The sequence below is a fragment of the Haemaphysalis longicornis genome, unplaced genomic scaffold (genome assembly GCF_048455015.1).
Source record: "Haemaphysalis longicornis isolate Haplotype H1 unplaced genomic scaffold, Haemaphysalis longicornis Haplotype H1 scaffold_129, whole genome shotgun sequence".
Lineage (NCBI taxonomy): Eukaryota > Metazoa > Arthropoda > Arachnida > Ixodida > Ixodidae > Haemaphysalis > Haemaphysalis longicornis.
The window spans coordinates 2,024-15,000 of NW_027526232.1; the positions used below are offsets into that span (position 1 = coordinate 2,024).

Sequence of the window (12,977 nt, forward strand, 5' to 3'; positions counted from 1 at the left end):
TATGGACCCGTTTGGGCCCACACTGATTCTGACTCAGTGACTCGGAAACTCTCACGGACTTGGACGGACTCTAAACCCAAATGAACTAAGACATCACAATATCACGCTGTCACCTATGCGGCTAGCTATAATTTTTGTAAAAAGCTTTTGCACAACTGAGAGTAGGCTGATGGGTCTGTAATTCTTGAGGCCCTTGCGATCTCCATTCATTTAAATGAGAAATATATTGGCGTTTTTCTACCGTATGGGCACGTTTTGCGTCTTCAAGCGTTCAGAAAATACTGCATCAAGCTTTTCCAGTAAAATACCACCTTCCTCCTTCCCCCTTCAAAAGATTCACAGTTATGCCGTCATCACCTGCAGCTTTCACGATTTTTATGCCTTTGCGAGCCTTCCCAATTTCCTATTTAGTTACTAGCCGGGCCTCGCAAGCTGAGCTTGTACTCTCAGTAGATTTCTCTTGTCAAACGTTGCTGGCATACAGCCTGGTCTAGCATCTTTCTACCATCTTTATTATCTCACCGAAGTTAAGCGTAATGTTACCCTGCTCGTTTCTTTGTGCGTGCATCCTGTGTTTGCCGATGACGAGCTTTCTCTTAGTTGGTTTCAAGCTTCCCCTTGTTTGCGGTGTTTCCTCGATCACTGCCACATTATATGCACGAATGTCGTTTGTTTTACTTCTGCCATACGGTTTCGATAGCTCGGCTCATTCAATTCTATCCGCCGTACTTGAAACATTTACCGTAATTACCCGATTCTAACGCGCCCCCGATTCTAACGCGCACCCTATTTTCCTGGCAAAAAAAACCGAAAAAACTTGCACTTGCGATTGTAACGCGCACGGAACTTTGTGAGCAAGAAAAACGAATGCGAGATAAACGGGAGATTTATTTCTCGAAGTAATCTCACCCATCTCCATCCTCGTCGCTCTCCGCTGACCACAGCATCTCGTCCTTGGTGCCGTCAAGCGCGTTCACGATGCCACACTTCATAACGAACGTTCAACCATGATCGATGGGATCGTGGCCCACGCCTCGCACGCCCATCCTGCGAACTTCTCCAGAGGCGCACGCTTCAGCCGACCACTCATTTTGAACGCGCGAGAGCCGCTGCTGCCATTGCTGTTATCAAGTGCCCAAGTGGAACGATTTGACGATTTGTGTGAACGCCGATAGAAAAGCCTGGGCCCCTATGCTTCATGCGTCCGAAAAATTGTCGCTAAAAGCTTTGGCGCCATCTTGAGATGGCGATGGGCGAGACGAAATTTCCGTTGTTTCGGCAGTTTCGGTTTCGTATCCGATTCTAACGCGCATGCGATTTTTCGACCTATTTTTCTGGAAAAAAGGTGCGCGTTAGAATCGGGTAATTACGGTACCTTCTTACGATTCACAATGAGTTCCTTCGTTTCCTTAGTTTTTCAATTTGTTCCCTACATGTTGCTTCTCCTATCACTGTTGCTGGTTCTCTGAGTTGCAAAAGTTAAGTTGTCGTTTAGCCTGTCTACACTCATCTCATTCTGCTCGTACAGAAGTGCGAAGTTGTTTTGAAGAGTTATGCTAAGGTTCGGCGAACTTGCTCTGGCGGACACCATCGCAATTTCTTAGTTTCCCTGAGTTTATTCTTTTCTCTTCCGAAATTTAACCTTAGATTGCGTCTAACCATGCTGTGATCGCTGTTCCAAACCCTACTTAGCACCGCTACTTCTTGCACAATAACCGGGGCCTCACAGATGCCAAGAAACTTGGACTGCAATGGCATGCAGCCCTTACTAGAACACTTGAATCGGGCTTGGATGTCAGTTACTCTTTCGCTGGAATGGAAGCGCTCCGTCGTAATGGCTGTTCCTATGCCTGGAAAGTCGCTTACACAGCCGGGCCACATGCGGCCAATTTCACTGCCTTCGACCCTTTGTAAGCATCTCGAGAGAATGGTTTTTACTCGTCACAATTACCACTTTGAAAAACCATGTTCTCATTCCCATCCAGAGCGAGCAGGATTCCGGCCAACTCTTTACGCACACGACTGCCTTTACTTCCTCCGGCGTGTGGCAAAAAAGCGCCGCGGCTGGCGAAGAGGTGTACCCAGCATACCGCTCGTCATAGACCTTCTGTACCCGTTTGACACCATCTGTCACAAAGCCATTCTTTTAGCATTGGGAGAAGCTCGTCCATTCATGTGAATCGTAAAGGTTATTAGGGCGTTCTTTCAAGACCGCACGTTTCAAATATGTAGTGGGCGTACACAACTACGTCACTACACAAATAGGGTAGGAGTGCCCCAAGGGGCAATCCTCTCACCAACCCTATTCAACCTAGTGATAAGAGGGCTTGCAAAGTTCCTTCACTATCACGATACGGGAATTTGCTCTGATGTAACTATATGAACTGAATCAGGGTAGCATGCCACAACAGAACATGTAGGAACTGCTCAAACTTCCATGGATTCCTTAGTCGCCTACCTTCCACAGACCGGCATGCACCCTTCAGCTTAGAAACCCCAGCACATTCTCCTGGGATGTTCACAGAAGGAAAGTGCTAAAGCTAGCCTCAAGCTCGGGAGCCAACCAATGCTCAGAAAACCTACTTGCCAAGTTGGCATCTTTGGGGTACCATTTCACGAGAACGGGGGGTGCCGAAGAAAGGCTTAAAAAGCTCGTGCCTACATGGACGAAGGTTCTATACCTTATTAAGAGAATTTCCCATAGAAGCGGGGGTGCAGGTACCACGGCCGCCCGCATGTTAGCAGCAGCAGTTCTAACGTCACGCGTCTGTTATGTAGTATCGTGTTTTGACCTCACTCAGGCGAAAATCCAACTACTAGAGATGTTACCTGAAGCATTCATGCGTGTTATTACGAACGTTACCCGGCACACACGAATAGAATAACTCCATGGTTTCTCCGGCCTGCCGACGATGGCTGTGACTATCGAAGAGCGGAGGCACAACCACTCAAGTCGCTGCACATGGACTGCCCGGGACCCCGGTCTGCTATTTATGGACTCCCCGTGCACCATACCAACCTGCCAAATATTCACCCAAAGATTTCACCATGGCAGGGTGAAATTGTCCGTCTGGGGAATCCTACTACCCGCAAGCTGAAAAAACTCCCAAGCATTTCCCCTAGGGTGAACATGGTTAAGTGCGAATGCACGGGGTGATGCTATGAGGGGGAATAAAGTTAAAATCCGTTGGCATTCGCCCGTGAGCGCGCGCGAGCCGACCCACGGAGGTCTGTCAGTTTATCGCTGCATATATAGGGGGGTACGCCGCGCCGAGCGCGCCGAGCCAGGTGGCTGAGAGAGGAGGCGAGCGCAAGGGGAGAGGGACAGCGGCGCACGGCAGCTGCAGCCGAGCGAGGGGGAGAGGAGAGAGTGTGACGTCACGGTGGAGAGAGAGGCGCGCGGCAGCTGCTGGGGAGAGGAGGCGCGCTGTGACGTCATACCATGACGTCACGGCGCGAGGAGCGGTGCGGGGAGCGGCGCGCACTCGCGCAGCCACGGCGAGGAGGCGGAGCGAGCGCGGTCACGTGGTGAAGTGACGTCACCGCGCCGTTGCTACCGACGCTCCTCTCCGCTCCACGCCGTTGCTAGGGAGAGGAGGACTGCGGACGCCGCCGCCGCCGGCGGTGGAAGGTTTGGGGTCGCTTATAAAGTGCATTCGCACTTAAAAAGCGTCCCGAGCTTTTCAATGATTTGCTGGAGCTACCCGCACAAAAGCCGCTGCTTCGGCAATTTTCCCACTCACGTTCTGGGATTCTTCCACGCACCGCGCAGGCATTGGTTTTAAAGGTGATAGTCTTTCTTGGCCTATATGAATACGAAAATCTCGGTTTGATTGTATACCTGTCTGTCTGTCTGTTTGTCTGTCTGTCTGTCTGTAACTCGATTCAGCCGTCTGGCCATGAATCGAGTTACATAAGCACAATAGGCTTATAAGCAGTATAAGCCTATTGTGCTTATAGGCTGTATAAGCACAAAAGGCTTATACAGTAAAACCCGCTTTTATCGAACACGGATATATCGAATTATTGCCTATATCGAACCCTTGTATATTTCTGGTAAAAATTACATGCATTTAAAACTTTTTATATCGAACGCGATTTTGCTCACAATGGATATATCGAACTCTCCCGCGTTGGATTTTTCACTCTCCTTAGGCATGCGGCAGGCTTTCCCGTAATACATCGGCGCGCAGCGGTGGCGCGTGTGTCGCTTGCGACTCCCCCGTGAGCTCGGGCACGTCCAAGCTGGCCGTGGCAGAGTGAAGCGCCAAATTGAGCGCTGCGGGCTGCGGTGTCTCCGAACTTCAAGTCCGTGCCATTCGCTACCCGCACTTGCTCAGTTCGCTGGGTTCGCCGTTATTCGCTTTTATCCATGCTTGTCACCGCTCTGTCAAAGACGCCGAAGACTGCGTACCGCTTCCGAGCATGAGCGAAGCCGTCGCTGCCGTGGCCCTGCTACGGCGATACTGCAGTGTCATTGAGGGCAGCGGTCTTGTGCTTGTAGATACCGTGGAGCAAGCAGTCACCAGCAACGCGTTGCGCTCCAAGAAGCAGGCTACACTCACGCAGTTCTTACGCCCCAATAAATTAATGTTTTCTTTCCGAGAAAGTGACGTATCGATAGTGCACTGCAGGGTGGTAAGAGCTAAGCGTTAGCTCGTGACTCCATCGGCAAGATTGCTCTCATAAAAGTTTTTTTTGCTACACTTTCTATATCAAATTTTCGCTACATCGAACTATTTTACAACCCTCGCGCTGTTCGATATAAGCGGGCTTTACTGTGCCCCCACCCAAATCTAAACGTCTACGTCCGGTGGCAATATTCATACTTGTCGACATTGTTGATAAAGAACAGTACATTGCGCAAACATAAAACAGAAAATCAATACCATTAGTGATAGTTGCAGTGTTCCTTTGTAATATATTTGTGGATGCTTGATTTTTGCGTTAGCAAATGAAACACTGCGTTCATTGCATAAAAAATTCCCCCTGTCCGGTGCTGTTTCCCGCGCCACTATAGCTTGTAGCGGCATTTTAAGACATTAAACGGAAACAGTTACGAAAGTTTCCACTAGATAGTTTCCACGTTCCGCTTGGGACGAACGTGGAGTTGGAAAAAGTGGTTCTATAAATGTTGAAGTCGGGCGCCTCGATTCAAGCGCGTCTCCGCCGTACGGCAGTGCTGACATCGAGCACCTGGCCTGAAGATGTTGAACCGGTAAGTTTAAATTGACTCGAGCAAATATCTCGCGTGTGAATGGTGGGAGGAGCGCCGCGGGAGAGCAACAGCATGATAGGTGAGCGGGAAAGCGAAGAGAGGCATTTACTTGACAAATGCTGTTGAAAGGCTATCGTCTTTCGTCGACGTTTGCAACGAAAGGAGCAGGTACGCAGACAATTTTATCACCCTCAACGTGGCATGCGCCATGGCGTGATGCTCCAGTAAGATTACGGGAATTACCCTGCATCTTGTGATCGGTAGTTGCACGCTATTCACATGGCTTTGGAATTTGTATGACAGCTAGTGTCTTAGGGCGCATTCCCCTATGGGGAGCGCCGAACAATTTACACATATTCTCTTGGAGCCTTAAAGATTATGAAGGAACATTCCACTTCAAGGCTCTCTAACCCACCGAATTAAGAGCAGTTGCCGCGCACCTCGCGTGCAACACATCGTAGAGGTATGTTCCCCGGCACAAGGGCGGCTACGCTAACGCGACAGCTCACGCTTTGGTGAGTGCACTTCTCAATTTCCGCTAGCCGCCACTAGAACGCGGACTCACTACCGTCCATCCACTCCAAGAGCCTGAAGAACAGCGAGATTTGCTCAACGAGTACACAGTGCTTCTAGACTCGGTGCCTTCTTATCCCCGCGGACTACCGCGAGCTGCCGAAGTTTTCATACGCAAAGCTAGAGATGGAGCTGCACAGACGGACGATGTCATATCCAAGTGCCGTGCTTACATCCGTCGTCGTGCACGCAAGCTACTTGACGACGTTGAGCCATCCCATCCTGACATCACCTGCCGAACATGTGACTTGGTGGTCCGCCCTACTATGAAGCACCTCGTGTGGGAGTGTCCAGGTCTTCAGGGTGTGCGCGCACTTCATCGCCGGCAAGTGCCAACGTGCAACTACTGGATAACACCACCACAGCATGAACGTCGTCCGTGTCCTGCGTTCCCTCTGGTATTTCGCACGTGTGGGTGACATCGTCAGCCGGACTAACTTTGACCCTGTTCTTTCTTCCCTTTCCGCTAATCCCTTATTGATGGTCTCAACAGTGTGTTTATCGGGTGGTTTATTCTCTTGGCAACACTGAAAGACGCCATGACAGCGTCCGCCGTGTCTTCGCGTGCGTTCACATCTGACAAAATAGAGCAGTGGCTTGGCTCGGTTATGCCAGGATATGCGTAGCCGCTCAGCCTCCTGGCAACGCCGCTTTTCTAGACGTTCCTCCCTTTGCTACGGTGTCTCCGCAGCCCGTTTAGCCTTCTTCTGTTCGTTCTTCCTGCGCTCAACCACTAATTACCAGGCAACTACTTCGGGATCCGATGAGTTAAGCTTCTCCGCTCTTCTCCGCCGCTGAGCAGCACTTTCGCTCTCCTTTCCCACGGCTATACCACACTTCCAAACGCCCCGCTATATGCATACCCCCACTGATACCTCTGCGCATGCGCACAAAATGAGAGGCGCTATTAGGCGGCTCCTGCGTAGCGTGACTTGGCTACTGCGCAACGGAGGCGCACAGCTGGGCACGCGCCGGCGTCAGTGCGTCTTCCGCGGCTATGACGTTACTCCTCTTGAATGCGCAGACCTGTGAGGCGCGTGCGGAGACGGCGGCTCCGGTGCGCCAGCGTGCGCCGTGCGACGTCAGAGCTCCTCGCGCATGCGCAGCACGGCTCTCCAGGAGCCACGCGAAACTGCTGAACCGCGGCCAGTGTAGCTCACGCTACAAAACAGGCCCCGTCGTCCATCGTCTGCCGTTACCACGTGATTCTCGGCCGTAGCGTCCGTCACCACATCTGAATAATTTCAGTGACATTGTGCGGGGTACTCTACTTGTCCTAAGAAAATCTGCAGCCCAACTGGAGAATAGAACCTCGGGTGCGAAAAGGAGCATGATGCACGAAATGCTTACGCTTCAGCGCAGTTGCTTGCGAACAGGGGCATAGACACTGGTGCGCCCGCACCTTGGCCACACCAGAGTTGCTCAGTACCAAAGCCAAATATTGCTTCCGACGAAATTGTGAGGGTCAGGCGAATGCTGTTGAGATACGGCGGTGGCTTAGCTTAGCGGCTCAGCAGTGAGTGCATTGTTGGAAGATTAGCAACATCTGTTATAGAACTGGATGCGGACGCGAGTCCATGGCTGAGTCGAACCGAGTTTATTCACCTCGTCCTCCTCAAGCCCCTGATGGTAATGATAGTAGGCGGTTGGCCGTCTTTGTCCCCTTGCTCTTCCTTAAAAAATCCGCAAAATACCCCCCTCCCCCCGGTGACACTAGTGGGGAAGTGCAGAACACGTTAGTCTAGTTTTTTCCGTAGATGGGTCGTCCGATGTAGTTCCTTTGAAGGCGAGAGGTGGCAGATGTCTTCTGCTTTATCTTGCATCGATGCTTCGAGGCGCGATGCCTTCTTCTTGCTACTTTATTGGCTAGTACGGGCCACGCTGTTTTGCTTGAACCAGATTGTCTTCTGAATGAGACAATGAAGTTACTCCTCGAGCAAGAATGAATAATTCGTTTTCAGAATGCAGCCTCAACCTGCTGGTCAGTAGTCCCTTTTTCTTTTCCTGTTCGTCTTCCATGTTCCTTTCTCCGTACTGGCTGAGTTTTCCCTACTTGCGTCTGCATTGTTGCCATGGACCTAGTTTTTCTCTCTTCTTTTGGTCGAACGCACGCTTCACTTTCACGTGCTTCAATTCACATGTTCCGAGGTTTGCTGCTAAGCCACTCGTTTCGTAACTGTGGTTCATGACTGAATGTATTGTTGCACACAGAACCACTTTCATCCCTTGACTTAATCTTCGCGTTGCCTATGTGCGATCGCTTCCTGGGCTTCGCCTCGAGAGCATCCGAGTCTCCAATGATATTGTCGTCGCTTGGACGGATTTCCACGGTGCCGGCTCCTTCCTCGAGCTTGGGCATACCGCCATGTCCCGCGGTCTGATTTACTGATGACGCCGCAATGGTAGGGGCACTGCGCTGATCTGTCCTGTCTTCCACTAAAGACAATGAACCCGCGGTTTCGAAGGCACCCCTTGTTGCGAAGGGCAGTACTGCATTGGTCCCGTCCCTTTTCTGGAAGGTGCCACCTCTGGGAGGCCCCTGCTTCTGTTGAGGCGACGGTAAAGTCTTCGTCTTTCTCTTATAAAATCTTATTGCTCCTGATCGTGTGTGAATACTCTTCGCTTTCTTATACGTCATTTACAAAGTTCTCAACGTCTAGTCGGGATATGTTCGTCCAGCTTTCGAAGTTCCTGCTGTTTTGGTTCCGCCATACGACACAAATCAATAAGCATACCTGTATATTGAAGGTCACAATTCCAAGACACGAATTGTTGTGCTGGCTAATTCGCTTATGTCCGCCCGGAGGATGACCCACGAACATCGAAGTTTTTCCACGACCTGCCTGCCATCAGAACCAGGGAGCACAACGAAGCAGGGGTCGGGGTTGTCTGATGACTCGGGTTGATCTCCGGGTTCCAGGCAGGAGATCTGCGTCCAGCACGCAGCTATGGCAGGCACCGTTCAAGAGTGAGGCCTCAGAAATGTGAAGATGCAGCGTACTCGAGGTGACGAAATAACTTGAAGGCACTGCGCCGTGAAGTCCGCCGGTCCGTTGTTCCCGGGTTTCAGGGCACCATAATGTTATAGAACGGGATGCCGATGTGACTACATGGCTGAGCCAAACCGAGTTGCTTCGCTTTTTTCTCTTCTAGCCGCTGATGGTGATGATAGTAGGTGGTTAGCCGTCTTTGTCCTTCTCCTCGTCTTTACTAAATCCGCAACAACATCTATCAGCGACTGGCGGAACGCCCGAAATGGAAGCCTTCGTAGACAGCTGAGCATGCTGTGGCCGATACCAAAACACAGCAGCTGGAAATCAGGTGACGGCAGCTGGTACTCACTTCCCCCGTGTCTTGCGACGGGTAGGCTGTAGGGCGCTACGCGAAACAGCAGTTAATGTCGAGATAATGCTTTTGCGCTCCTGCGACGGCATCATGCATGCGCCGCCATGCTTGTGCCTGCACGTCCCCGTTGCTAGGCAGCACACACGGTTTCCGGCATGCGCGCCACGCCGGTAAATACAACCTATAGGTGTCTGTACCATCCCCTTCCTAATAAAGTTACATCTATCTATCTATCTATCTATCTATCTATCTATCTATCTATCTATCTATCTATCTATCTATCTATCTATCTATCTATCTATCTATCTATCTATCTATCTATCTATCTATCTATCTATCTAATTCGTGGCATCCTTTGACAACTATCCTCAAAACTAGGACCGTGTAACGCCCTACACCATATCCCAGTGCTGGTCATGAGGGGACTCTGCAAAGAATTTGACATAAATAAATTATTGGCCGAGTATCACCACAGCCGGGACAATGTAACGGCCTGCATTTCCCCAAATAATGCAAATTAAGCAGAAGTACCAACTTTAATCTTTATAGCAACTTATACGGAGGTAATTGGCCGGACAAACTATTGCAATACCAAAGTACAAGAAACAAACAAACTATCACATTTTAACAAACATAATCGCAGAAAATCACAAATACCGCTCTTATACACCTTCCGTTTAACCAAAGCATAAACGAGGCAACTCAGCATAAGAAAGTGCAAAATAGGATGTAAAAAATACCAAAAAATGCCAATAGCCTCCAACATCTTGCATTTCCACAAAACATTTAAAACGTAAATGGCGATAATTCGTCGGACAGAATTTAAAAAAAATTATGCAATTGTATCAAAAATGATCTCACAAAATAAAAAAATCCATCTTATCTATCTCCCACAACAACTGAACAGTAAAAGGAGTCCTCAAAGGTGCGTCGATAATACGAATAAAAATAGCGTAATCGCAGAAACTCTGCAGTACGCCTTGCATGTTTGGAAAAAAAAATTCACCCCACCTCCCCAAAGGGAATCGTGAGGAAATGCGAATGCACATGTCGAACACGTATTTCGGGGTCTTCGGCTCGGCGTTGGCGTTTCGCAGCGGCTTCCCGAGCACGGAGTTCGGCGTCGGCAGCTCGCTTCAAGCGCTTGCGTTCGGCATCACGCGCTCTTCGCTTCGCAGCCTTGTCTTCCGCTTCTTCTTCTCCTCCGGTTGAAGATGACGTTGAAGCCACTACAGTGGCGTCACCTCCAGCGATAGGTGTAATGCTCGAACTGGATTGTATTACACTTCTTGCTCGAGGTACCGTTGCCGGCAGACATTCCATTTATATATACTTGCGACCGAGCGAACGGGAGAGTGGGGCGAGCGTCGAGAGGAGAAGCACCGAAGCACCGCGCCTACCCTCGCCTACACTCTCCCACACACGCGGGAGCTCCGGCGAGCTCCCGCGATGCGAGCGCCCTCACACGCCCGAGCGTGCTCAACCTCTCCACTCACTCGCCGCTGATCCGCCCGCACCACCTGCTCCGGTTGCTAGGGGAGAGGAGGAGCGCGCGCGCTCGCAGCTTTTGCTATGGGAGAGGGGGTGATAGCGGAGAGATAACACCTGCGGGCGCGTGGACGCCGCACGGCGCCTGACATGGCTCGACTAAGAAATGCATTCGCATTTAAAAAATCTAAACTAGCGAAGTAAAGGCATTTCAGCACTTCATCGCTATAATGGTGCAAATTTAATCAAAGCCGACAAGAAACAAATACAACAGAAAAATAAAATAACACAACGTATGTGCCTACTCGTGCCATATTTTGCTTGTAAAGAACCAAAAATCTATACAAGTGGCATAAGGATCCTACCGATTACTAGACAAGTCTCTGAGTTTCTGCATATTTTTAACGGTACGCGCCGGCAGTCATCAGGAGTGGCTGAGGCTTGTGTTCTTCAAAAACGGGGGGACCAGACGCAAAATGTATCTCCTTGTTATATAATGGCCTTTCGGAAATATGAAATTGGCCAAAGAGGCATGCCTGCCGGCTCTCTTTCCAAGTTCTTTCAACAAATCCGACAACTCCATCACATGCTCTCGCCAGACCATGAGAAATGCCCGGCGGCTCCTATTGCACCACTCGCTGGACTTGTACAGAGGTGAGGAGAGAGATTTAGCTTAAGAAGCCACCCTGTTGCTTGTGCTGAATTTGCCTGGATGTATCTGTCCTCTTCATTTCTTTGGTAATATAAGCAAGGTGTTGTGGTAACCAAAGACATCAAAAATCCTCTTTAATGGTGGTTTTGAAGATTCGCCGTTCATCCGGAGCCACTTTCACAAAACGAGTACACGATGTTGCTTAACGGGTGAACATGTCACTGGCTTCATTTTCTAGCGCTTCTACGTTTAAAGGGACCCACTGGAAGAGCACGCCAAGGCCGTTTTTATTTAGCTGCTGAAGGAGGCGTAGGGAGTGTTTGCAAGCTCGTTCTACCAGACATTCAAGCTGAAACATTCAAGCTGAAAGTTGAAAGACATTCAAGCTGAAACATACATCTGGCTGGTCATTGCGAGAAATAAACGAAAAGAAGACATAAAAAAATCACGCCATATCCACGGAATGAATGATGATAACTGGGGCGAAGCTCGAGAGGGGGAGATCATCGGTAACCGTAACTCTCCCGTGAAAGTTCGCCCATTACATCATTAAGAAAGACGTAAGACTGTGTGCGTACATTGTACAAATCAACTTTCATTTTCGGAGTCAATGCTCCCAGGCCCAGACCTGGTGAAAGACCCCGCGCCATCGAGGACTATCCCGCACCTCCACCACAATTTGTCACGTAGGATGGGACACAACGGTAAAGAAAGAACTTTTATTTAGGGCGAACTTGTGCCCGAACAAGAAGAGAGGAAACGAGCAAAGGTCCTTGCGTCTCGTTCGATCTCCGAGAACGACTGCCTGCGTTCGTGGCGTGATCTCTTGCGTGATCTCCCCCTCGTAGTGCACGTGCGCTCGCGCCTCCGTTGGCGAACACAGACAAGCTCGCGCTCCCGGTGCCTAATTTGCGCTGCCGGTTGCAGCCGGTTCTTGCGCGTGCAACGCGGCCCACTTTGCGACATCCCCGAAAGCATGCGGCGGTCACGTACCACGAGACACAAGGGATGGACAGACCCATGACTTAAGGAGCTTCGCCCCTAAAACAAGTGGGCTCGTATGATTCTCGCCCGAAGCGAGAATCATACCCCTAGACCAACGAGCCGGGAGGTTAGTGCGGTGTGGATGCCCATATATCATTTCGAGAAAAAAAACGAAAACAAGAAATAAAACAAGTAGGCTCGTCCGGGATTTGAACCCGGGAGCTCCCGCACCCGAAGCGAGAATCATACCCCTAGACCAACGAGCCGGGAGGGTAGTGCGGTGTGGATGCATATATATCATTTCAAGAAATAAACGAAAACGAGACATAAAACAAGTGGGCTCGTCCGGGATTTGAACCCGGGACCTCTCGCACCCGAAGCGAGAATCATACCCCTAGACCAACGAGCCAGGAGGGGAGTGCGGTGTGGATGCCCATATATCATTTCGAGAAATAAACGAAAACAAGAAATAAAACAAGTGGACTCGTCCGGGATTTGAACCCGGGACCTCTCGCACCCGAAGCGAGAATCATACCCCTAGACCAACGAGCCGGGAGGTTAGTGCAGTGTGGATGCCCATATATCATTTCGAGAAAAAAACGAAAACAAGAAATAAAAAACAAGTGGGCTCGTCCGGGATTTGAACCCGGGACCTCTCGCACCCGAAGCGAGAATCATACCCCTAGACCAACGAGCCGGGAGGTTAGTGCGGTGTGG

At 50.2% G+C, this 12,977-nt stretch overlaps 4 non-coding genes across 4 annotated transcripts; all 4 read right to left on the reverse strand.

Moving 5' to 3' along the window:
* Window positions 1-12,454: 12,454 nt before the first annotated feature.
* Window positions 12,455-12,526, reverse strand: Trnap-cgg (transfer RNA proline (anticodon CGG)). The gene has a single exon. It is a non-coding gene; the product is annotated as a tRNA-Pro (tRNA).
* Window positions 12,527-12,597: 71 nt separating this feature from the next.
* Trnap-cgg (transfer RNA proline (anticodon CGG)) lies at window positions 12,598-12,669 on the reverse strand. Its single transcript has one exon. It is a non-coding gene; the product is annotated as a tRNA-Pro (tRNA).
* Window positions 12,670-12,740: 71 nt separating this feature from the next.
* On the reverse strand, window positions 12,741-12,812 carry Trnap-cgg (transfer RNA proline (anticodon CGG)). The gene has a single exon. It is a non-coding gene; the product is annotated as a tRNA-Pro (tRNA).
* A 73-nt stretch (window positions 12,813-12,885) lies between these two features.
* On the reverse strand, window positions 12,886-12,957 carry Trnap-cgg (transfer RNA proline (anticodon CGG)). The gene has a single exon. It is a non-coding gene; the product is annotated as a tRNA-Pro (tRNA).
* Window positions 12,958-12,977: the final 20 nt, after the last annotated feature.